This window comes from Saccopteryx bilineata, chromosome 11 (assembly GCF_036850765.1).
Source record: "Saccopteryx bilineata isolate mSacBil1 chromosome 11, mSacBil1_pri_phased_curated, whole genome shotgun sequence".
NCBI classification, from domain to species: domain Eukaryota; kingdom Metazoa; phylum Chordata; class Mammalia; order Chiroptera; family Emballonuridae; genus Saccopteryx; species Saccopteryx bilineata.
Window position 1 is genome coordinate 42,424,364 of NC_089500.1, and position 26,865 is coordinate 42,451,228.

The 26,865-nt window shown below is 38.1% G+C and overlaps 1 protein-coding gene across 6 annotated transcripts in view; it reads left to right on the forward strand.

The window, feature by feature from the left end:
- The window catches only part of ZNF521 (zinc finger protein 521), a 313,211-nt gene that overhangs the window by 3,518 nt on the left and 282,828 nt on the right, over positions 1-26,865 (forward strand). The gene's annotated exons all lie outside the window — the stretch shown is intronic.

Here is a 26,865-nt window from a genome sequence, read left to right on the forward strand (position 1 = left end):
TTAAGTTATCTTCTCCATGAAGACAGCATCTGTGTTTCAACTGCCAAACTTGAAATAAAATATTTACACTAAAAACAAAGATTTAGCTTCCATTTTCTGTGTGGGCACCGAACCCAGTGGTGTTCTCCGCTGTCAGCTGCTTGGACGACTCCCAAAAGAGCGGTGGCCTCAGGTGGGCTGGCTGAGCTGGAGGTGGGGGCGGGGGCGAGAAGCCGAAGACAGGAATAAAAATAGTACAGTCCTCACTGAAGAGCTGGTTTGTTTTTCTTCAGGGTATGCATTTACGTGGAAAAATACATATTTAGATGATCGATGTCAGATCAGTAATTGTGATATTAGTAGTGGTTTTGAGGAGCAGCGTGGCGTTCTACATGGCTCTTGTTAAACACCTACCCTTTTTCTATACTTATTTTTATATCTGTGTCTTCCTGGAAAAGTCTTCATTTAAAAAAATATGTTTTAGGAGTGTTCTGAGTATGTGGATTCTGTCCATCTTATTGTTTGGAAGGTCACACTAGGACCATAGAAAAGCCAGGGAAGTGCTATTATGAAAAGTCTCCTGGCATCATTATAATAATAAGCAGTGAGCAATACTGCCGTTAGCAGGCACAGAAAGGCAACCTTGCTTCAAATTTCTTCTCTTAAGAACTGATTAGTAGTTTTGCAACTATGAGATAAAAATTCTGATATTATTAGATGAGTGACAATATTTCAAAACCTTGCAGATTACTTTATACTACCTTTGAAGGAGGCAGTGGAAACCATGAAAATGCAATGGACCCTTCTAAATAAAATGTGAAGTTCTGCATTCAATTTCTAACTTGTCTCCTACATCCCTACTATTTTTCTTTTTAACAGGCAAGGTTTAAAAGATACTTCTGATATGGCTGTCACTTTTGATGTCATAATTTGAAACTTGTATCTCAAGGGAGTAGTTACATAAAGCAGGTAAAAACATTAAAACAAAAAGACAGTTAAGTTTGGAGTTTTTGTTTTCACCCAAATGCTTAAAAGTAAGTACTACTAGGAAATCCTATTATACTTAAATTTATAATATTTTGGGTATTCTCATACATTTAGTATTTTGAATGAATAAGTATATTTACTTAAAATATGCAGAGTTCTTTTGTTTGTAGCAAACTTTAGGGTAATTGTCCTAATAACCCACCTTGAGAGTGGGTGCCAGGTTTCTGGCTACAAAGGACAGTGCCCTGCTTGGTCTACTTACCTCCTCTAAAGTGCATTAAAACTGCTAAACACCCAAAAGATTCATTTTTCTCTTTGTGAAAGCTGCAAAATATATTTTGAAACATGAAACTCCTGTATTCCTTCTAACTCTCAAAGCTCTAGCATCAAAATTTTCTTAGCTCACATAGAAGTCCAGAAACTTATCCTGCCCTTACACACTACGAGTCTTCAGAACAACCTTTCTGTTTAATGAAATAGAATTAAAGCCAGTATTTAGAGGGATGGATGGTCAGACAATTAAATGAATCACCTATTCTACCCCATTTGTATTATTTACATATTTATCTTAATTCCTGACAGTAGACATGGTATTCGAGTAGATTACCTGACTGAAGATAGTTCTGCTGTCAGCTTGTTTTTAGAGGCAGCAAATCAGTAGCATCAGATCAGTCAATTGTGACCTATTTTTTTATTTTTCTTGCTGGTTCTTTATTCTGTTTCTTGTGTTGCATCTCTGATGGAAGTTTTTCAGCCATTTTACCTGATAAAAACATTAAAAAAAAATTACTCCAGAAAGCATTGTAAGTAGGAAAAAGTGGTCCACTGCATAAAGGTGTGATATATTCGGTAAGAGCCAAGTTATAAAGCTGGGACGCAGAGAGGGGAGCACTTAGACATTTAAATGGCCAAGTTAAACACAAGACACAATTAGGGTATCTGGACCCTAAGGTGTTCATAAACCCATACCAGGGGCCTCTAGAGAGAAATGGTGGGAACCAGGGAGAAACAGAGCCCCCAAAGTCCCTTGTTTAACTTGGCTGTCACAGTAGCTAACCCTTTGTAACTTGGCATATTTTTAAGTTATCACACTTATGATTGACCTTTTTCCTTTTTCCCATTTACCTTCTTTTGTACTTATAAAGGTTTTTTTTTAAAGAAGTAATTTATTTAGAAATATAATGAAGTGGCAAAAATTCAGCTCTCAATTTAAAGAAGAAATGTAAACTATAGAATTTGCATGTAAAGGCAAATGGATTTGAAGCCCATAACCTTTTGAAAGTCAGAAAACCTATCTGTTAGTCTGTATTCTCTAGTGGAAAAGCTCTTGAAATTGAAGATGCTAAAAAAACCACCACAGGGAGCATGTACCAGCCCCTAAACTTAATAGAAACAGTAAAATCTCCAGTCCTTATTTAAATACTTTTGTTTTCAAAGATAAAAAATATATTTTATAGGTAGACAAGTGAAGTATAACAACAACAAAAAAATGTGATTCTCTTATATTTCGCCTCCATGTGTTTTATTTCTTAAAAAACAAAACAAAACTAATTTTACCACTAGAGAGGCTCAGTTCTGGCTTTGAAAATGATGCCATAGGAGGAAAAAAATGTCCTGAATTTTGTGTGAAAAGACAGCTACAGGAGACAGCTACATTAAGATAGTTTGCTTTTAATTAAAGCTTACAATTTAGCTTTTCCCTCATAATTATTTTTATATAAGTTAAGAATGACTCCCTTTTTAAATAACTAGATTTTACCCTAAGGTAAAGGTTTTTTGTTCATATTTGTTTTTAAGTCTCAAGCACATAACCTGTGTGTAGATCTACGTATTCTTTTTCATTATTGTGAGCGCAAATGCTGTACTAATTGTGCAAGTACACAGCAATGGAGGCTTTTGCTTTTGGATGTAGACGCTCAAGAGCCTGATTATTGGAAACACTGCAGAAGCTCAGTGTTTGACATCCATACCCTTTTTAGACAGTCACTGTTGTGCTTCTATTCATCTATCAAGCAGTGACTGCTTCTTCCCTCTACCACCTCTAAATTATACTGACTAGATGTTGAAGTCATTAAATTGATTATAGGCCAATCAGTAGACAATCCGACATAAACAAAAACAGCAATTACAGTTGGCAAGAATCCCACGAGTGCAAGTCAAAGTTCCAGAACTGATGGTCTAGTGAGTCTTTTCCAAAACACCGGTTTCAGGATTTTAGCAATTTTGGCAGCATCTTCTTAAAGGGAGGGCACAAAACTTCATAAGGTTCTACTTGGCCTTAAAAACAAAAACATCTGTTTGATGCATGAGTGGATTGTTGGCTTTTATTCATCCCGCCAAAAAAGGGCAAAAAATAGGATATTGAACATAAAAGCATACATGTAAAAATGAATTTATAATAGGATTTGAAATTAGCAGCTTCTTAAATTACCAAGCTGGTAATAATTTTCCTTTTTTTTTTTTTTTTTTTTTTTGCCAGATAGTTCCCTATCCCTTAAAATCCATTGTAGTTATTGGCAGCAGTGACATCTAATAGTGATGACACATTTTTCAACTTTCTGCTTCCAATAATTATGCGTTAGTTCTCTTTACTTGCTTATCTGGGTCATTGCAAGTCTTGTAGCATATTTGTCAATTTCATCTTATAGGGACACTTTTTTTCTCCCCTCCTTTAATTTTTCAAGGGAGTCTGTGAGAATTGGCTACTCTGTTAAATTTTAGTGAAATACTTTATGACGTAAGTTGAAATGTAATATTCAGGATGCTTGCTTGAGTTTTCATTTTGCTGTAAAATCATGCAACGAGGAGAAAGATTTTGATGGTAGAAAAGAGCAGTTCTACCAAAATCAATTAAGAATTTTACAAAAAGTCTGTTTTTCCTATTATTCTTTTATTAATTCATCTGACTAGAATTCATATTGCTGGCATAATGTCATTAATTCTGTTGCCATACAATACATTATTTATGGCTGGTTTTAATAGATACCATGTTGAGGTTTTAGTTATTTGTAAGAGAGAAAATCATTTGAAGACTTGCAACATTTGTATCATTTTAGGAGCCTTATGGATGGTTAAAAATGTAAATGTAATAATGTGTCAAAGAATGCTTTTGAATTCAATGAAATTTTGTAACAAGGGTTTCTGGCTAAGTATTTTTTTCACATGTATGCAAAATTTTCTCCATTGACACCTGTTGTGTTGTCAAAGGTGAAGTTTTTTGGGGGGGGAGAGGAGGGGAAATGTATGAAACTTTTTAATCTCATTTCAATTAAATCTGAAATATGTTCCTGTTTTTTTGTTTGGGGATTACAAGGTATAGTAGCTAGGATTACATATACCTTGTTTGTTGTAATGGAAGTATACTTGTCTGGTTTAAAATACGTTCTGCAACAATGTTATTACAAAGCAATTATAACTTAAACATTAAGTTAACATTAGTAAATTTAAATAGCTCTGTTATAGTATTAATCAAATAGTGTAAGGAAAGCTTTTAAATGGTTTAAATAATTATGCAACTCTTGGCATAAAAGCCTGACACAAGATAAATCTTTGAAAACTAAGTAGAATTGTAGCTTTTTTTTTTTTAACTTTAATTTTAGGCAGCTCGGGATTTTAGCATGCATCACATTCTACCTCTAGTATAAGTAATTATGCCAGTTTAGTAATTATTAGAGATGAAAGAAATTCAGTAAGATACGGATTCTCTAAAACTTTAGTAGCTTCAGTTTTAACAGGGATAATGATTAAGCAACAGTCATCCTGCTACCTGGGGACCCTGCCACAGCTTAAAGCATTGGGCTGATCTTGGGGGTATCATTATTATGGCAGCAAACACTACAGTTGGCAGTTCTACTCGAGATCTTTGATTGCAGAGGTTTTTAATTTGGTCATTAAAAAAAAATCCCAGATTCAAATATGACTGTCTCTAGAAACTCTCCTTTCTTAGAAGATTAAAAAAAAAAAAGATATATGCATACATTTAAAAATGATTACTGTTGGACATTATGTATTTTAATTTCATGAGATAGGAACTGCTTTATATTATATAATCTTAAAAAGAAAAAAATATGTAAACCTGTACAGTGCATGTTTATTGAGAATGTGTTAAGCATTTTGTCTCATTTTCACATGAAGATGATTTGTTTTGTAAAGGATATACTATTCCTGCCTCAGCAAGGCTCTCAAGCTTGATATGGTCAAGCGGTTGACATTTAGAATATTCGCTTTCATAATAGTGCCGTTTGTTGGAATTACATTTTGGTACATGGGTTACAATAATTTTTTTTCTTTTGTTATGTGCAATCAAAAGGTTGCATGTTCTCAGTCATCACAACTCAGTATGAGATACACATACAAATAGTATGCATGACTGCAAACGTACTTAACATTCTATTTAAAGTACATTTTGCTTAACAACTGCATGTGTGTTAATCACTTTTTAAAGGAAAAATTGGTTTGAGTCAAATCTTGCCTAATAAAAATTGGTGTTGGTGTTAGTCTAAGGACTGTAATTTCCTTTCAGAAATTAAAATCAATTTACCATCGAGTGCCATTATTTTCCTATTTTTATCACCCTCTCCTTTTTTCCTCATGATTGGCTTTTCCAAAATTTCTTATGCCATGTTCTCTGAGAGATATATCAAGTTGAAACTTATTTACCTGATGGGAACGAACGAGATGTGTGCTTTTCATTCTTGACTATGGACAGTCTTGTACAGTCATACAGAATACATTGATGAAAAGCTGCGGAGAGGTCAGGAGTCCACAAGGTGAACTCGTTAATTGCCATAATATAAGGAAGGGGTGCTGTGACCAGAAACCTAAAATATATTACAGTGTTTTAAATGATACGATTTTTAGAAAAAAAAAGTTTCTAGCACTTCATGCATGTTTTTTAATATTATTCTTTCCCTTCAGATAGAACTAGATTAGGTCTAGTAAAGTATGTGAATAAGACTAAATAGTAATTGCTTTTTGCATTTCGAATGTTTTAGCTTTTCTCCATTGTATTAAGGTTCATTAGACATATGTTGTCTAGCACTAGTCTCACACTCTTACCTTTTCTTATTTTTATATATTAGAAAAAAGTCAATTAAGTATTCAGAAACACTCTACCAAGAACCAAGACAAAACAATCGGAAGGCAGTGCCATCATGAGTTCGCTGGAATGTTTTATTCACTAGCTGACATGTGGCGTCTGAAGTTGCTGCGTGTGTTAGGTAGGGTGGTTGGGGGCTGTCAGTGTGCAGTGGATCAAGTTAGATGCACTTTTTTGCAGACATAAGGCAAGAGTTAAAAACTGTGAACTCAAGGGGATGCATGTTAATTCCTGGAAAGAGTTGAGAATAACAAGAGAAACAATTAGTTGTGGTCCTAAGTATTGTGACCTATATGGTGGTGTGAATAAGGAAACGGTTGCCGGGTAGAAAGGGCACAGGGGGCGAGCTCTGATTTGTTGTTTGCACTTTTTTGGCAAGTCACTTACCCTCTGTTCTCCAGGATTCGGATTTCCTCTCTGTTAAGTGAAGGAGGCTCATTTAATCATTTAACAAGATTTTTTTTCCCTTTCAATGCTTATTTTGCCCCAGGCACTATGCTGACTTCTGAGAATTCAGTTGTGAACCACACAGACATCATCTTGCTCTTAGGAAGCGTATGGTCTAGAAAACGGGAATAGACTTTAAAAATCTCCATTGCTTTTTAATTTGGAGGAGGAAGCAATGCGAGTGGGGAGGAGATAAGTACAGTTGGTTCACTTTTTCAACCAGTCAAGTCAGTTAAAAAAGTTAGATCAAGTGAGTTTCAAAACACATTTTGACACTGAAACTTGGGTGAGGAACTTTTTAAGAATGATCTATGATTTCTCTTATAATTAAAAGCTAAATAGGCTCACTTGAACTGGAGCCACGAAGTACAATATCTGGAATATTTATTTCCAATCCTTTTTGGATTTAGGCCAATGATTTTGCAATATGTTTTAAACCCTACTAAGAGACATGTGTAACATTTTTGAAAGTTGATTGTGTGACATTATATTTTTAAAAAATTTAAAGGAGTTGATGGCATCCTATAAGATAATTGGAGTCTCTTAGAGAATGTGTTTATGATGGTGATATGTAAAAACCACAAAACTAAACTTCAGGTCAGAATCCCTGCTATATAAAATCGAGGTGAAACAAGTTATGAGGAATTCATGCCATTAATTATTCAGGGATAGGAACAGTAAGGAATGACACAAATTGGTATTGAAAAGTCCATAGTACAAATTTGATTATTTTACCCCTGAGCAATAGAATACTTTGAAACAAACTTTTACAGAGCTGTAGATCTTAACCATAAGGCATTTTAGGGATAATAAATTTGGCTGTTTTGATGGTCTTCATGTTCAAAGATATGACTGCTGAATGAATGGTGATGGTGGAATGTAACTGACCAAAGAAAAAGATGATCAATATGAAATCTCTTTTGCCACCTTCAAAATTGTGTAGGTCAGTGGTCGGCAAACTCATTAGTCAACAGAGCCAAATAGCAACGGTACAACGATTGAAATTTCTTTTGAGAGCCAAATTTTTTAAACTTAAACTATATAGGTAGGTACATTCCTTATCGAGGTAGCGCCGTCAGGTGGTGTTTTGTGGAAGAGCCACACTCAAGGGGCCAAAGAGCCACATGTGGCTCACGAGCCGCAGTTTGCCGACCATTGGTGTAGGTCATTGACATAAATATTGTATCATTATAACAAATTTTTAATATTCAAAATAGCACCATTTTATAGCTCCTGTTAAGTGTAACTGTTTTTTTATACTTGCTGAGTTGCATCATTAAATCCCAGTATGAGTGTGATGGGCTGGCTGACCCCTGGGATGGCTTCTGAACTCTGCCTTTGCCTGTGTGTGTGTCCCTCTGGCCAGGACGGTGCTTATCCAGGTGTCTGACTTAAACTAAGTGATCTGTAAACTTTTGTGGAACCAAAATTACTTCATTTCTTAGGAAATGAATGACTTCTGAGTTCCCTTCTATCACTAACATTGTAAAATTCTCATGTTGAGAAATTGTAATTCTTGCGAGTTGATGAATAATTCATATTAATGGGACAGGCATGCTTTTAAAATTGTGAACTTGATTGAGTTGTAGCTGATTCAACAAAATCAAACAACAGGGATTAGATGGTCTTACTTTGCACTACGATTTCTTGTCCAGAGCTAATATAGAACTAATAATTTAGGGAGCTAATATAGAAGGACACATGTGTAACACGCTGAAGCATTCTCAGGGTCTTTATAAAGAGTCTGACTCCATCCAAGTCCTGGAATTTCCATAGAGCAGTTTGCAGCTTCTACAATGCAAAGGGGCCCTGGGCTAGTGACCAATTCACTTCTCTAGGGGTTTATCTTGTCTCACTGGGAGCAGCCCTAACAGCAGCAGCTGCTTTGTACTAAAAATTGAGTGCATGTGTGAGTGAGTGACCAAATCTGTTTGCCTGGGTCTTAGGTAGATATTTGCAGTAGGATGGATATGAACCTGCAGCAGAATAAATGTTTGAGCCAAGGTCAAAGTGTGCTGCTTTAAGGACAGCATTTTAATTTAGTTTGACATATGTTGGCTAAGTCATCTTCAATTCATGTTCATCCATTTGTCCAAATGCTGGTACCATTTTTATATAGCAGCATGTCCCAAACCTTTAATGATTTTCACACTTTACTCTGAACATACTGTAGCCTTAGATTGTGGATTCTCAAATTGGTTTTGTATAACAAGAAAGGCTTGAATATTGTTTTCATTTCTTAAGACTCATCTTACATCTCTTGCGAGGCTTTTTCTGACCTGAGTTAAAATGACGGTTTTCTCTACTATCCCTTCTATACCTTATAAATTATAGAAACAATGGCACTAGGTTGATTTTCTGGTTTGTAAGCCCTTGGAGAACAGGGTTCTATGTTTCTTTTCTTTGAATCCCCATAACCTAAAACTAGATGATAAACACAAATACAAAAAAATTACGTTAATTTATTCATTTGTTTAATCAACAGATATTTACTGCAAATCCATCATTGATGGGTTCAGGAGTGCTAGGAGTTTGGGGCGCTATGAAGGAGACAGATATGGGCTGTGTTCTTGTGGAGTTACAGCCAAGCAGTGCAGGCACATCAAGTGAAAAATTAAATGGATGCTAGAAATGCAGTCGTGTGAAAGGGAAGCTCTGGGTGTTACTACACCATCTCACGTGTGAATATATCATATGTCTCACAAGGATTCTAGATTAAGTCCTTTCAAAACAAATCTGATGTTTAATATATTCCTGAGTGAAACCTATTGAACACGGTCATGCATCCTACAAAAATGGAATTTTTATTGAGCATCAATACAATAAGATACAGTAAAGCTACAGTAGATCTGTGAGACATTTAGATGATTCTTTGTGTCCCTCATAATGTCATTTAGCTCCAAAAAAACTATACTTAGTTTTGCAGTAGTAGTATACTTTCAATTCGTACAAGTGGTATCTCTTTTATAGTATTTGCACACAACTAACTTGTGTACAGTTTTGGCTGTACAATTATATATATATATATATATATATATATATATATATATAGATAGATAGATAGATATAGATATAGATAGATATATAGATATAGATATTTCGGGTGTCATTTTTTCCCAAACAAAAGTGGGAACTCTCTACATTGCCATCCCTGAATATATTTGTTAGAACTCTCTCCATATCAATCCTGAGGCCGCTCCTGTATTTTAGCAGCTCTGCACAATCCAGTGTGTGATGTTCTGTCACTAATTTAGCCTTCCCCTGCTGGTGGCCATCAGGTTGTTTCTGTTTATTTACTTGTTTTTTACTATCCACAAATGTTGCTTCAAGGAACATGCACACATCCTTGCTGATCCATATGATTATAGATGGGGTAAATTCCTAAAAATGAAATTGCTTGGTGAAGGGAACATGCGTTTAACATTTTGATATATATTGCTAGTGTGCCCTCCCAGAGGTAATACCAATTCTCACTGCTGTTAGCAGCGGGGTTGGAGAGTGACTGCATTTAAATACTTTATCGCTACTAATGTTGCTTGTGAAACAAACAAACTGGTATTTCATTGACATTTTAATTAACATCTGTGTAATGATGAGCATCTTTTCATTTGTTTATACACCATTTGTATTTATTTTCTGTGAATTGCCTTTTTATTTGCTTGCTTCTTTTGTCTTTTGGTTTGAAAGAGCAGTTCATGTTATTAAGAAATTAGTCCTTTGTCTGACTTATGTGTTGCAAATATTTCTTCTTAATTTGTCTTTTGTCTTTGTGGGTGAGAAGTTGGTGTTTTTTTTCCCCCCCCCTTTGGCCAGAGAGAAGTTTAAAATATCTGTCAGTGCTCTCTCTTGTAACTAATAGATTTTGTGCCTGACATAGAGAGGTCTTTTTTTTTTTCCTTTCTCTGATCATTCCTTTAGTTCTTCCCCATTACAAGGGCTGCAGGTTTTGTCGGCCCCTCATCACCCTGTGTTTGCAGTACCTAAGCATAGTTTTGGAAATATAGGAGGTCCTTAGTAAATATTTAATAAATGGGGGCAGTAGAGTATGATGGTTAAGAGGTGGAGTGGTAAACTAGGCTCCCTAGGTTGAAATCTTCATCTGGTTGACTTTGGGCAAATTATTAATTCCAGTTTCTGTAACTATGAGGGCAGTAGCAGTACCTGGTTCATAGGGTTGCCATGAGAATTGGGTTAATTCACCTAAGTTCTTAGAATAGTATCTGGCAGACAAGAAGTACTTAGTATATGCTTCTTATTCTCACGCTGGAAGGTTTCTCTGGCCCTAGCTGGGTTGCTAAATGGATAAAGTGTTGACCCGGCATGCCAGAGGGGGCGGGTTCAGCCTCCAGTCATGGCACATAGGAGAAGCAGTCAATGAATAGGCTCATAAAGGAAATACTAAGTGAAACAGCGAGTTGATGCTTCTCTCTCTCTCTCTCCCTCTTTCTTTCTCTAAATCAATGGAAAAACTAAAAAAAGAAAAAGGTCCGTCTCATGCTATAGGAGTCCTTTCTATTTCAGAAAATTCCTTTTTGTTGTGGTTCAGGAGTGGGGATTTTGAGGGGCCTGCATGGTGGACACAGCCCTTTCAGAGGCCTGTTCTGGGTGTGTGTCTTGCAGAATTCTTTGCTGCGTTCAGACCGCCTGGAACAGCCCCTTCACACTTCCAAAGCAGTGCTTGGTTCCAAGCTCCTCTCTGCTTCGCCAATGTAGAGGGAGTTCTGAAGGAAGAATTCCTGCAGAAATTCCAATTAAAACATAATGGAAACATAAAGTGGAGCTAATTAATTTTAGAGCCTCTGTCATCTTTTTGGTAAGTCAGGTCTGTGTCTTTGAGTTCTTTGCAGAAGGGCCATGCTAATTTGCAAAGGTAGGCTAATTGTTCTTGGGAGAGGAACTAGAGACAAATAATTCACATATCATTATGAAGGTTTAATCATAGTAGATTTATTAATAATCCTTAAATTAAAAAGGTAAATCTGGGCTTGGGTTTACAAAGGAATTAGCCCAACAAGGGGATGATTTTCTGCATCACCATACTCAACCAGTAAATTTCTCTAGAAACACTTTGGGCGTCAGTGCGGAATTTCATGCTGTCTAGGAGCACGTGTGCGTATAGACTGTGAAGATGGAGGGAGAATATGGGAACGTGTCTGCCAACTGGCTAATAACTCCTAGTCCGGGTCTGGCTGGGTCACGCTGCTGCTTTAATTTTATGTGAAACCTTTTTGGGGGCAGAGCATCTGAAATTTCTTCCCTCTTAATTTTTTTTCTCCATTCTTTTCTGCAGTAAATCCTCAATTCGTAGTTTGCTTTATTTTTATTTTCCCTTGCCTTCCTTCCCTTGCTCGCTCAGTCTCCAATCCTACTTTCTCTGTCTAGTTCATGAAATCACCTAGCTCCCACTCCCAGATTGCTGGGCTCTCTGGCTGTCCCTCTGGGCCTGAGAAACCCAGCGTCTATCATTGCCCGCTGGTTGACCTCAGCACTCATTTGTCTGCTGATACTCGGTATAGACACTACCATTTCTTTTTATTTTAACTATATTATAACTGTCATAAAGTTGTCTTTTTATACGGACAAAGTCTGAAAACCTTAATCTATCCAATCAGATGACTTTCAGATATCCACTTATACTTTCTCCTTCCACATTAATGCTAAATGAAGTGAAAGAAATAGTAATGAAAATTGGAGTGGGGAGAGTCACGAGGATAATGTGAGGCCACTTTTAATGAGTGGAATATCCTTAAGTGATAGTAAGCGACAGAATAAATTCCACTTCAGAGTAATTTAAAGTATATAGATATTTTAGAAAACACTTCTGGAAGGTTAGATCGAGCTAGGGTGGTAGTTTAGATTCCTACCAGGTCAGCTGTAGCCGGAACTGGGTATCTTGTGAGGGGCACGGCGAGGTGTGTGTTCCCGGTAGGGAAGGACACAGAGGTCCTGCCTACCCCATCATCTCCAAGACGCAGAGAGCCTTAGTGCTCTGTTCTATGTCACACCTTGACTTTGTGACAGAACAGGGAGGAGAGTCCAGGCTCTCAAGTTCTAATTTGAGGAATGACCTTTCATGACTGCACACATTCTATATACTATGGAAGGAAAAGTGACTTCCTCACCCTCTCAAATTCTACAAAAGCCAAAATCCTGGGTCCACTGCTACGTGAGATGCCCTATTCTTATTCTAGTTTTAGCTGTCAAGGTCTCAGGTTTTTGGTCGTATATATACAATCAACTTGTCCCAGTGAGTTGACCTGAAGGACTCAGTGGACCCGTGTTTGTCCTGTGTGTTATTGAACCTCTCTAAGCCTCAGTTCTCCTACCAATAAAATGGTAAGAATTTACTTCACGCGATTGCTGCATTATTCTGTGACGCATATGAGAGACTTCACAGATAACTGCTCTTTGGAAGTTACCAACTGGTAACAGCTTTTTATTATGGATGAAGTTCATGGGAAGCTGAAGAAATATACACACTTGGTTCTCTTTACCTGTCCCTCTTCCGCAAAGTCCCGAAGGGTGACACAGCTCTGTGGTGCCCTCGCTTCTTGGTGTAGAACAGAAAGTCTTTCCCCTTTTAAAGAAGGCCTAAGAGGAATTGTGTGACTTTTTATATCCAACTCTTAGTAACCATTCTCTCCAATAAAAGGCAGGTAATGGAGCTGGGGGAGAGGTGAGTTCACTCTTCATGCAGATTGGGCACCTATTTAATTTTTCCAAAGATACTGGGAATCTCTTTCATTTGATCTTAAGTGAACCTTGTGTTAGTTACTGTTCTCCCCATTTTATAGAAGAAGAAACTGAGGCACAGACACTGTACTCATCCAGTTAGCATGGCTAAAGTGAAAAAGGAATGAAGACTTCCTGGCTTCAATTTCATAATTTTCAAATGAAAGAAGCCAGGGTCAATGTTAAATTCAATCAAGAGATGGAAATAATCTTCTGGCCACCACGTCTGTCCTCTGGTGTTTAAGTACTTAGATTTCAGTCTACTGTCCTAGTCTACCCCCTGCCCCGGATACTTCTACAGAAAAAAATATGATATGATATAGTTATACCTGAGAGACAATTGAAAGCTGTGGAAATCAGATAAATCCCAGATTGTTTCATTAAAGGCTTTGGCTTCTGCTATGAGAATTGCATGCCTCAGAAACCTGATTTGGAAGGTCCTTTAGGGGAGGTGGTTGTGGGTGCTGGAGTCTCACTGCCGGGGACTCTCAGCAGAAGTACCTCTTTACATGGCTCCATGGAGCCTCCACCTCAGGCACTAAAAATAGCTAAGTTGCGAGCACCGGCCACAGATGGGCAGAGCATTGGCCCCAGACAGGGGCTTCCAGGTGGATCCTGGTTGGGGTGTATGTGGGAATCTGTTTCTCTATCTTCCCTCCTCTCAATTAAAAAAAAGTTGTACCTCTTTACAGAGCTGGAGTGGATTTCCAAAGATCTTTCTCTCAATTCTCTCAAAGGCTAGATTTCCTTGGCTGGGGCCACTAGTTCTGAGTTACAGGAGGAAGTGAGTGGTGGTTGTACCTACACAATTATAGCAATGGTCTGACTTCGGTGCAATAGGCTCCTGGTAATGTCACATTGGCTGTTTTAAATACACTGTGGGGAGATGCTGGGGAAAAACAAATTTATATTTCCCACTGGTGGGTTATCATCCTAAAGCAATGTCTGTTTTCTTTCTTTTAAAATAAGCCACTTTTTAAATATACATTTTCTTTGTTGCTGTGAGGCGGTGGACGCACCTTTTGGGAATGGTTTGTCCTGAGGACTGGTGGAGCATTGATGCCATTCGTGGATGGAATCGGACACCACCCATCACTATTCCTGAAAAAAGTGACTCCAAGTCTAATGTCTTATAGATGGTACTTCAGAGATGGCACATACTTTTTTGGCTAAATATAAAATTCAGGAAGGGTGGAGTCTTAAAAATTATAAGCAGCAAGAGAATTGACTAAATTAGTTTCCTGATTATTCTTTTAAGAAAACAATGAGATCTGGTCTTTTCTGGCTCCGCATCTGAGAATATGCTCCTTTTCCACATATAGTCACTGACAATTATGTTTCAATATACAGTTATAGATATATATGTGTGTGTATATATATATTTCTGATTAGTCACAATGTGAAAAAAGCAAAATGATTAATATGAGTGTTTATTAGTCATTCTACTCTATGGATGATTGATTTTGTTAATTTTACTTTATACATATTTATAGATTATCTAACAATAAATCATCCTTTAAAATCTGTTTATATGTAACATATATACTACAAAAATATTTAATGTATGCTCACACTATCTTGACAAGTCAAGATTGAAACAATATAAGTGGGAACATATTTCCACGAATGACTATTAATTTATAGTTACTAAGATAATGGCATACACATTCACCTTCAGTTCTATCTGGGTGGCTCTGTAAATTGTGTATTGATTATGCTAATGGCACTGGTGTCTTTATTACTTGTCTGTAGATATATGCAGATTAAATGCACTTTGGCAAGGTTGTCATTCTGTAGGAAAAGTGCATTCTGAAAATCTTGTTTTTGGAGAGATTATGTTAACACTAAAGTAGAACATTAAACTCATGGAACCTTAAGGAATTGTTGTGTTCTAGGAAATGAAAAGTGCAGTTAAAAAGTTAAAAATGACACTTATATTCTCTTTGTTTCAAATTCCTTAAGGAAAGTGTTGCAGAAATGGTACTAAATCAATACTGATCTATTTTTATGGTTTATTTTTGGTTGTGTGGCTTTTCTTGTTTTGTTTATCAAGCTGAAGAACCTTATAAACTCAGGGTTGCATATATTTTTAAATTTATTAGCACAACTAGAGGAGTACAAAATGAATGTTTTCCAATTATACATAAATTTTTTTTGTATTTTTAATAGCTCATAAATCACGGCCTCACTTTTTGCTCTGATCTTTCTTTATACCAATATGAACCTTATTTTATAGAATTCCCCCCCCCCTTTTGCTGAGCCATCATGTCACTAAAGCACTTGTTTAGAACTCTCTTTTTTATCTTCCTAAATGGGATCACTTCTTAGAAATGTGGGTCTTCCACTTGTGGGCCACGTAGGAAAGAAAAGAAAATATTTTAAAAATTTGTTTTCAAATTATTTTTCATGTTACCGTAATAGCAGTTTGATCCCTACTTCATTGTACAACCGCTTGGAACTGCTGCAGGTTAAAAAGGAAGAAACAGAAGCAAAGTATTTCATGTTCCTGGGTAACATGATTCCATTTAGACAAATCCAGTTGTCCCTGCATTTCAAATATAGTATTCAAAATAAAAAGAGGAACTTCCCAAATTAAAAAAAAAAAGTAAAGTTACTAATCAAGAGAATTGGGTATAATGTTAGAGTGATTTTGGAGAACAAGATTGGATTTTATCTTCAAAATATTAAAGACATAGAGATGAGAGTATTACCTTGTAGCAAGTGCATGTTTCTTATTCAAAAAACCCCGTATTTTCTTCCTAAGCTGTGTCTTAGTCATTGTTAAATAGTTAACTTTAAGTATCCAATTCAGAAATATTGTTAAAAGTGGATTGGTGTTAGGGAAAATAGCTGAAGTAATAATGACAGTTGGTAAAAACATCAGCAAGTATAATGTTTGGAATACAAAGGCTTTTTTTGCCCCAGATTTTCTTTTGCTGGGGTGGAATAATGCTATGCTACTATAGCTGTGGCTTATATTTAAAGAGACAACAACTAGACTCTTTCCTAAACATCCAAAAGTCTAAATACTAAGTTCAAATATGTTTAATTTATTATAGTTGGTCAAAGAAGTATTTTTTTTTCAGTATATCTGATCATTATGCGCTAAAGACTACACATAAATGCTCTTAAATAATTTGTTTTCCTCCAAAGTAGAATTTTAGCAGTTTATAATCGCTTTGCTTTATTTTAGAGAAACCAGTACTTGTATATCTAGATGTTAAAATTATTCTTCCATAATATTTTTGTTATGTAAAATGGAAAAAGGGGTCCATGAGGCTTGGTGTAAGATGGAGCAGAGGGATATAGAAGTTGGCTTTCTTTGTTTTGTAGACAGTTAATGACTGTCCAAGATTCAGATGTGTCAACAGCCCCTTCATAGTTAACCGGCAGCATTGCACATGAAGGTGTCAGAGTGGTTAGAAGAGTGAAAAGTCTCAAATATGGCCGCCAGTTTTATGACAAAAAGTCTCCCCAAACCGAACAGAACAAAGCAACAAATGACAAGAAGACATTGGGTAGTTCACTGTAAATTCCTCATTTAGAAAATCTCTGGTAGGATATTTTTTTTTCCCTAATTTTTAAGTTAGTTACATGATTTGAGTTCCTGACCCCATTTTAATCTTCTTCCAGTCTAATATTTGTCCTGTTGACTTGTCATCATTCTCTGTGCTTCCTACTCTACTTACTTCCACAAAAAGGCTCTACTCTTTAAAATAAATGTTTTAATATATTTATTTGGGTTTGGGATTATTTGAAGTAGTCTAGTGTTAATATTTTGTCTTGTGAAAAGGATTGTGAGCCACAAGTAGAATCATGTCAGTAACAATGGATAATGCTTTTTTTTTTTGTATTTTTCTGAAGTTTGAAGCGGGGAGACAGACTCCCACATATGCCCAACCTAGATCCACCCAGCATGCCCACCAGGGGGCGATGCTCTGCCCATCTGGGGCGCTGCTCCGTTGTGGCTGGAGCCATTCTAGTGCCTGAGGCAGAGACCATGGAGCCATCCTCAGCTAAGTGTAAAAGATGCCGGGGCCAACTTTACTCCAGTGGATCCTTGGCTGTGGGAGGGGAAGAGAGAGATAGAGAGGAAGGAGAAGGGAAAGGGTGGAGAAGCAGATGGGCGCTTCTCCTCTGTGCCCTGTCCAGGAATCGAATGTGGGACTTCCTCATGCCAGGCCGACATTCTACCACTGAGCCAACCGTCCAGGGCTGGTCAATACTTTTTTTTTTTTAACAGAGAGAGGGATAGACAGGAACAGACAGGAACGGAGAGAGATGAGAAGCATCAATCATTAGTTTTTCGTTGCATATTGCGACATCTTATTTTTTCATTGATTGCTTTCTCATATGTGCCTTGACCATGAGCCTTCAGCAGACCGAGTAACCCCTTGCTGGAGCCAGTGACCTTGGGTCCAAGCTGGTGAGCTTTTGCTCAAACCAGATGAGCCGGTGCTCAAGCTGGCAACCTCAGGGTCTCGAACCTGGGTCCTCAGCATCCCAGTCCGACGCTCTATCCACTGTGCCACTGCCTGGTCAGGCTTTTTTTTTTAAATAAAAAGATTGAATATGCCTGACTTGTGGTGAAATAAAGAGATAGTGAAATCAATATCTCTTTATTTTTACTCAAATTTTGCATTTATTTTTTCTTTGGCTTTGTTTGTGTTTGAAATATGACTAAAGTAAAAGGAATATGACCAAAAACCTCCTTAGTCCCAAGAATTGTAATTAGGGCTCTTTTAAATCTCTCGTACTTGATTAAAATATTATCTGGTATAATTGTGTACTTCATCCAGTCTTTGTCCAGCTTGACTTTGTTAGGATTATGGATGAAAGAGGAAATCTGGGTGTGAAAACAGTGAGAAAAGTAAGTCATAAGCCTTGATTAATATGCCTATTTAATTTAAAGAGCTTTTTTTATTTATTGATTTTAGAAGAGAGGGGGAGAGAGAAAAATATTGATTTGTTGTTCCACTTATTTATGCACTCTTTAGTTGACTCTATGTATCCTGCAACCTTGGCATATGTGGACAATGCTCCAGTCAACTGAGCTACTCAGCCAGGGTAATACACCTATTGAAAACCAAGACAGCAAGTTCATCTCTAGGCATGGCACTACCACGCCCGATGCCTGTCAACCAGTGAGACAGCTCCTCACCTTCTTATGCCAGCAGCAGCCCTTACGCCCTCTAGATCCTGCTTCGGTAGTGGCTCCCCATCACTTGTATTCTTTCCTCCATGTAATAGCCTCCAGACAAGGCTCCTTGCTTCCAGGCCTGGTCTCTTGCCACTTCATCCTCTCAACTACCAGTAGGGCATCTTTCTAAGATGTAAACAAGATTGGTCGCTCTCCTTTAACTCCTTCAATGACTTCTCGTAGTACTGAGGTTAACATTTGAACAGAACACAGTAGTTCTTCCGTGATCCAGCCTGGGCCCTGCCACTGCTCCTCTTTCTTTGCACTCCACCCAGTGCCCCTCATTTGAATAGCACAGAAGAACCTGCACTCCTAGAAGGCATCAGGTTATTTTACGCATCTGTGCCTGTACATACGTTTCCTCTGTTTAGAGAGCCATTTTCTACTTGTCCTCAGTGCTATCCATCTTTTACACTTAGCTCAGGCTTCCCTTCTTTGGTAAAAATTTCCTGCTCTGCTCCATCTGACTTAAATGCCTCTTGTCTGTGGGTTCCTGCATCTGAGTACTTCTCCTGCCTTCTGCAGTCATTGATTTATTCATCCATCTCTCCTCCTGCACTGCTGCTTGCCAGCCCTTCTCATGTCGTGGCATAGGCAGATAAATGATAAGTTTTGAATGACACACTTGGGTAAATGGAGAGGCAACAGGGCTGCAGTTTCCAGTCACCTCAAGCTGTTCCTGGGTACTTCAAAGACTGAAAGGGTCAATATCCTTTAATATCGGAACCCACTTTTGACCCACAGGTTGAGCATCAGCGGAGTCTTAGATCAGCAATTTTCAACCAGTGTGCCACAAGAATTTTTAAAACATGCAATACCTCATAATTTCATGAGGGATACTGACCTCTTCTCCCTTTATATTGTCACATAAAAATATGACAACAGCCAACATAACAATAGCTATCCTGTGTGAATGCCCTGTCCTTTTTTTATTCTTAAGTGAGAAGTGGGGAGGCAGAGAGACAGACTCCCACATGTGCCCCTACCAGGGTCCACTCAGCAGCAAGCCCCCTATGTGATGATGCTGTGCCCATCTGGGGCCGTTGCTCCATTGCTCAGCACCCAAGCTATTTTAGCACCTGAGGAGCCATCCTCAGTGCCTGGGCCAACTTGCCCCAACTGAGCCATGACTGCAGGAGAACAGAGAGAGAGAGATAGAGAGAGAAGGGAGAGGGGGAAGGGTAGAGAAGCAGATGTTTGCTTTCCCTGTGTGCCCTGACTGGGAATCGAACCCAGGACATCCACACACCAGGCCGACACTTTACCAACTGGCCAGGGCCCGAATGCCCTATCTTGAACCATAAATATGTATGTAGGTCATATAATAGAGTTGCATCTTCTTGGTTATGTCACATAATAAGGTTGCATCTGATTGGTTAATTCTTTTTTTATTCATTTTTAGAGAGGAGAGAGAGAGGGAGAGAGAGGGACAGAGAAGGGGAGAGAGGAGAGAGAGAGAGAGAGAAGGGGGGAGGAGCTGGAAGCATCAACTCCCATATGTGCCTTAACCAGGCAAGCCCAGGATTTCGAACCAACGACCTCAGCATTTCCAGGTCAACGCTTTATTCACTGCGCCACCACAGGTCAGGCATGATTGGTTAATTCTTGTATTAGAAATCCTTATATACAATATAGGCAACTGATTTTTTTAAAAAGTCACTTTGGAGCAAAAGGGTAGGTTATTACTACTATTATTATTATTTTGTAAATAAAAATTTATTCCCCTTTCTTTTTTTAGATCGGCAAAAATTTTTTTTGATGTGTCGCAGAATTTTAGTAATTAGTTGATGTGTGCCATGAGATGAAAAAAGTTGAAAATCACTGGTCTTAGACTTGCCATCTCCAGGGCCTTAGCCAAATGCCTATTGCTGCATAGGTGCTCAGTAAATGCTTATTGAATTTGTGAGTAGGCAGCCATGGTAATTCAGTTTGAAGGTTAAATGACTTTAAGGCAGGAGTGTGCATATAAATAATGCTTTATGTGAACGTTGGAGTGCTAAAATAGTTTTCTTTCTAAATTTCATATTAAAGATAAAGAGGAAGTGGTAGAGCGTCAGCCTGGCGTGCGGAAGTCCCGGGTTCGATTCCCGGCCAGGGCACACAGGAGAAGCGCCCATCTGCTTCTCCACCCCTCCCCCTCTCCTTCCTCTCTGTCTCTCTCTTCCCCTCCCACAGCCGAGGCTCCATTGGAGCAAAAGATGGCCTGGGCGCTGGGGATGGCTCCTTGGCCTCTGCCCCAGGCCCTAGAGTGGCTCTGGTCGCGACAGAGCGACGCCTCGGATGGGCAGAGCATCGCCCCCTGGTGGGCGTGCCGGTGGATCCCGGTCGGGCGCATGCGGGAGTCTGTCTGACTGCCTCCCCGTTTCCAGCTTTAGAAAAATACAAAAAAAGAAAAAAAAAAAACGATAAAGAGGAACTAAATAGAAGAAATTTGGGTTCTGATTAGAAGAGGAAACTTTTTATCTGGTTCCAGAAAGTGTGTGTGTGTGTGTGTGTGTGTGTGTGTGTTTAACCTCCCCCAAGGCTAATTTATTAACTTCCACTCAGCATCCTTCTACAAGGAATTTCACTAGATAGAAGAGAGGTAATGAATTCATGTTGGCATGTTCTCCCTGATAATAGTGCATCTGTGATACTTCTCTTTGGTCTTCAAGGACCATGGTATACCTGTATAACAAACAAATGAAAGCACAGACATTCTAAACTTCAACACTGTGATTTTGTTCAATATAGAGACATTTCTTTCCATCTGAGATTTTTATAGACAAAGGAAAGAACAAATTCATGAAAAAGGTTTTTTGAGTTCTTTTTCTTTATTTATTTTTTCCCTGTGAAACAATTTAATGACTTTCAGAGAGTAGACTGGATAGAAAATAAACATTGCAGAGAAAGAGTAAAAAGAGCACTTTTTCGTCCTTGACCATATGAACTCTTTGGAGCCGTTGGGTCCAGCCAGGCCCCTGCCTGGGATTGCTGTCATTGTCCTGCCCATGTGTGGGATGCTCATTCTTAGTCACCCCACCAATTGCTTTTGGTTTTGTTTTGTTTGTTTGTTTACTTTTTCTTGACAGTAGGAAAAAAATGAGACAGCAGACCAGCAGGCGGGTGTGGGCCAGACGGCTGCACAGGCTGGTAATGCTGCATTCCTTCAATAGAGCCTGCTTGCCATTTTATAGCAGTGTGCAATTTATTTTCCCTAAATCTGTTTTCATCTTAGGGGATTTCAAGTTAGAATGCACATCAAGAGCCCAGAAAGCACAAAATAATGATCCCGCCCTTTGGTTTTTGAAAACTAGGAAGGCTTTGTGCTTCTTGTTAACTCTTTGTAGCCTGAAGGTAACTTTTCCTGTATTCTTGAGAAGTATGAAGATAAATCAGTGAATGTGATTTAAACACACTTATAGGGGCGGAGTGCTTTTAAATAAGCTTTGCTCTAAACAGATAGCATCTGATTTTCTTTTTAAGCACAGGACGTCTAAGTATGTCACCCTACCCTGAAGGTTAGTTGAGTGGACACATGTGAATTTTACATACAATAATAGATGATTAGTAATTATTTGGTCAAACTTAGTTGTTAACCTGAAGTGCATCGTTTATAGTGATTTGGGGAGATTTGTTTGAGCTTAGAACATGTTTGTTTACATTTTATTTGTTTACTTATTCATCACAGAGTTCCTGAAAATAAGACATGGGTTTTAATCCTCTTTCTTATTTTCAGAAGTAATCCTTGGAGGAAAGAACTTAAAGAGCTTCTAAAGTAACACAAACATTATATTTGTACTAGTCTACTCGTCATGTAACATTGGGTCCACTTTTTCTTGAACATTTATTTTCTGTAGTTTTAGGCAATTGAGAATCTGGAGGTCATGGCCAGCGCAAGGAAGGCAGGACTTGTTTGTTTTGGCTTTTTTAAAAGGCAGCATGCATTTTTTAGTTGATGGTTTCTTGAACCTAACTGGCACTGCGAGGGTGGATTTTACATTGAGTAATTAATGCCATGGTTGTGAAACTTGGTGAAAAAGTGGCTATGACCAGAGAACAAACTGTTAGGAAATGGTCCAGTTTTAAGTTTGCATGTGTGTGTGTGTGTGTGTGTGTGTGTAAGAAGAGTATTTTGAGTTCATTCATCTCTTGCCAATCTTAGTTGTTAAGTAATCTTGCATTCATATTTACATCATCCTCAGAATCTGGTGTGTCTGCTACTCTCATAAAAACCGACTCTGGTTTTTAAGGTAGGGCTTCAGGGTTGGAATGAACCAGGAAAAGCCTCATTTATATCTCCTGAAAGAAGGACAGAGGGCCTGCTCTGTGTACTGGCTGCCAGAAGTTTTTATAGTAATACTTTGTATCTAGGCTCTGGCTCTTACCATTAAATATACTTTTTATAAAGTACCAAGTTATAAATGTAGTGCAGCTACGGCATATTAATCTTACTGCAGAGATTTAATGAGGCAGTTGTTTTGCGATGGACACTATTGGGAGCAGAGAGCGACAGAGTTTTACTTCACCACTGAGCTGCAGAAATATTCCTTGCCTGGTAATAATTATAACCACATGATCTCTTAGTTTCTCTTTCTTATGCCAGTGCTTTTCCATGCAAAAGTGGCTTGGAAGGAGGTCCATTTGTAGGCAGTGAAATGGATTGGAAATTGGTCTGTTTTCTCAATGGTTTGACATTTTTGCTTTGATCAGGCGCGGGATCCTTGTTGCACAAGGAGAAATATGTAAGATGAGTTTCAAGAATACAGACAGTCTTTGCCAGTCCACTGAGATGGCTTTTAGATATTCATTACTTTTACTTGACTTTTATATAGGTTATAAAAAGTAAATGTGGTGAAACCTCATTTTTACATGGACAGAATAGAATTTCTGCTGGTTGGCCTTCAACTGATCCCACACTTGAAATTAATTGAAGTCCAGGGTTTATAGCCTCCAACACTTTTAAGCCAGTGCAATTTTTCATTTTCCCCAAAGTTGTAATTTTATTAAACCAAGTTATAGTAATAACAACCCTTATGAAGAGGAGGATGAGAAGAAAAGAACCACCTGCCAGAGAACACAATAAGGAGAAAAGCAGTTTTCTTTTAAATTTCCATTTATAAGTAATGCTAGCAAAATTGGAAACAGAAGAGCTGCCCTTTATTTTTGTAATAATAATTGTGTCTTTGTTCCAAAATTAAGCCTTTTATCCAGGTCAGGACACTATAAATCCAGTGCTTCATAGCCCCCTTTTGAAGGGATCAGTCAGAAAGCTGATTGTGCAGGTGAAATCACTGTGATGGATGTAATGCATTTGGGGGCATCCACTGGGCAAGGGACGGAGAGCAGTGCCTGCAGTTGCAATGGAGTTTCTAGCACCAGTGCAGGCGTCGTGTGGATATTTAAAAGCATTGTCCTTAAGCGGGTTTATAGCACAACAATAGAGTGGAAAGAACAGTTGTTCCTCTTGCAGTGGTGTTGGGGGCGGGGCAGTACTTCCAGGCATGGACCTTGTATTTATAACCCCTTAGGTTGAAGGCAGAGGTTTGAATGGCTAGCAGAGTAATACAATTATTTTTTATGATTGGATCTCAAAGGACTTTATAAAAACTACATAACTAAGGTCATGCGCAATTATTGAAGGGTAGCCACCTGTGGGAAAGAAGTGGTTGACAATGTAAGCTTTCTAGAATCTTCCTGCATCCCCTATCATTGGGAACAGAAACCCGTAACACCAATAAGCACGTCTTTGAATGGGCAAGAAAGAATTCTTCATGAAAATGGAGACTAGACAGAAACATACTTTCAAGGAGAGAGACTGAGATTCCGGCACTCATTACACTGAGGCATCACAGGCTGTAATCGCACCCACCCCCCAGAGGGTCCCTCTTAAGTGGTGACCTAAAAACAAATTCACCAGTTGGCTGGAGCATGCATCCTAAAGTTGCAGCACAAGTGAATAAGCTTGACTGACTTCGGTCCCTGAAGGGTTCTATCTGTAAATGCAGAAGTGGAAACAAAAACATTTTTTATTGGTGTTAAAATGACCCTCATTTTAATAACTAGCCACGGTGTCAGAAGCGTGGCCTGCAGTCCTTCTTGAGCTTTTAAGAGCTAAACCATCATATATGCATTCCTGTTTGTTTGATGTTTTTGATATTAGATTCGTGAAAAGTGTCCATATTACTGAATAATAAGGGAGGCGAGTTCTTCATCGTTTTTCAATGCATACTACTTAAAGTATTCAGAGTGTCTCCTTATTTAAAAACAAACAAGCCTGCAAACTTGATGTGTAGCATTTAAATAATGGTATTAAAATTCAGACCTAGAGCGCGCATTTCCCTGAGTGCTGTCAGTTTTATGAGGAACTGGAAACTCATGCTAAACAACGAAGAGTATTTAGTGTGTGCATGTTGCCTTCCGACAAGTATTTAATGGTGTGGGGGCCAATTTGCCATAATTAGGGCAGTTATTTATTTTCCCGAATTACTGTCTATTTTACCACTTGGTTTTAGTTTGTCGGTGATCTTTGAACCATCACCCATGTGTTGCGTCTGTAGCTGCAGATGAAACATTTGAAACCAGCAGTCAATCGTGGTGGATCATATAGTGTCGATTTTGGAAAATGCAGTTGTGTAAGATGCTTTTTAATTTGGAGGTACCTAGTCTATTCCTGTTTACAGAAAAAATACCAGCGAAGGACTTTTTAACGTATCGTTCTTTTCCTTCTTTACCTTCTCATCATCACTAAATAATATTTACTAAGCACTCACCTGGACACGATGCTGTGCTGGGCAAAGTACAAGACAAACGAAAAAGATCCTGTGATTAGTCTGCCGGGGATGAGCAGCCTAAACCCCAGGATGTGGAAATGAGCACTGTGTAGAGTGTTGAGATAATAATTTTCCAGGTAGCAAATCAACCCAAATTACCAATTTACTTAAACACTGTGTCCTCTTTTTTTTAAAACAAACAAACAAACAAACAACACTACTTGCTCTTTGAGATAGGCATTCTGCCTTTTTTCATAAACCCCAGAGGTTATTATATATGTTGGATGTAAGTTGATTTTGGCACACGTGAATCATTTGCAGAGTGGTGACATAGTTAAGTTTATAGCAAATGTGGAGAAAGGCTTTGGAACTACAGCCAGCAGAAAGGGAGCCCAGTTCCTTGTAGAAGTCAGGTTCCTAGATGCGTGTTACATGCGAGAGAGCAGAACACACTTTCAGACACTCACTGACTCTTCTAAGAAATCTGGACTGATTTTGTTTCTGTGAATTCTTGGTTGTAGCATTTCAAATAATCCTCCCGTATTAATAAAAAATCTGACTACGGATAATGTGTAATTACATATTTCTTAGGTATTCTGATGCAGCTCTTTTGTAACTATTTCGTTAACTATATTTTGAGACATAATTTATTTCTGACTTTGGAGGGCTTTATGCTATTAGAAATTAATGTCTTCTAAATTAAATCATCGATTACATTTTCCTAATTACCCCTAATGAGGCATATTCTCATTGTCCCTCCCCAAGCTTTGTTTTCCTGCATGGAGGAGAAGTGACGCCCTGAAGTTTGGGGTACTTCTCTAAAATACAAAGGACCGCATAATGAATCAAAAAGTATTTTAAGTATTTTTCAAGCTTTAACTGAAAACACTACTTTTAAACTCTCTTTTAAAGCAAAGCTCTCTAAAAGGCTAAGAGTAGCACATGTTTTGAAAGAGGAGAATGGGAAAAGGGCTGCCTGGTGGAGGAGGAAAGAAAAACTTCCAGTCATCACAAACTGAAAAAATTTGGGGAAGACTCACTTTTGATTCTTCTGTTATTCCCCACTGCTGTATGTGTGGCATGCTTAGGGTTAGAATGGAACTGATTTTAGTTTTCCCATTCTTAGCTTTTGATGTGGATCATGCCAACGAATGTTATTGATTTGCTTATAATTTACAATTTTTTTTTGGATATTTTGTTTCATTTTTTGCTGACTTGAAAAAATAAGAGACATACCGATATATACTTATACTTGAATTTGTGTTTGTAAGAGTGTTTTGCTGTGTGTAGAGCTTATTTTGCTATCGGTGTCTAGCAAATAATGGGGTAACTGTCTGTTTTGACGAGTTTATAAGTAAAGGTCAATTTCATGCCTATGGTCATTAACTTAACTTATTTTAGACTTTTGGCTAATTCTGGTAATTTTCCGTGAAGGAGTATATTTAGCAGAAAAGGAATTCATTCTTACACACAGTGCTTTTTCCCCCCTTTCCATTGGAGACTGTTTAATTTAAAAGTGATTTATCTCTTTCTCTCTCTTAAAGCAAAACTCTCTAAAAGGCTAAGAGTGGCACATTTTTTGAAAGAGGAGAATGGGAAAAGGGCTGCATGGTGGAGGAGGAAAGAAAAACTTCCAGTCATCACAAACGAAAAAAGTTTAGGGAAGACTC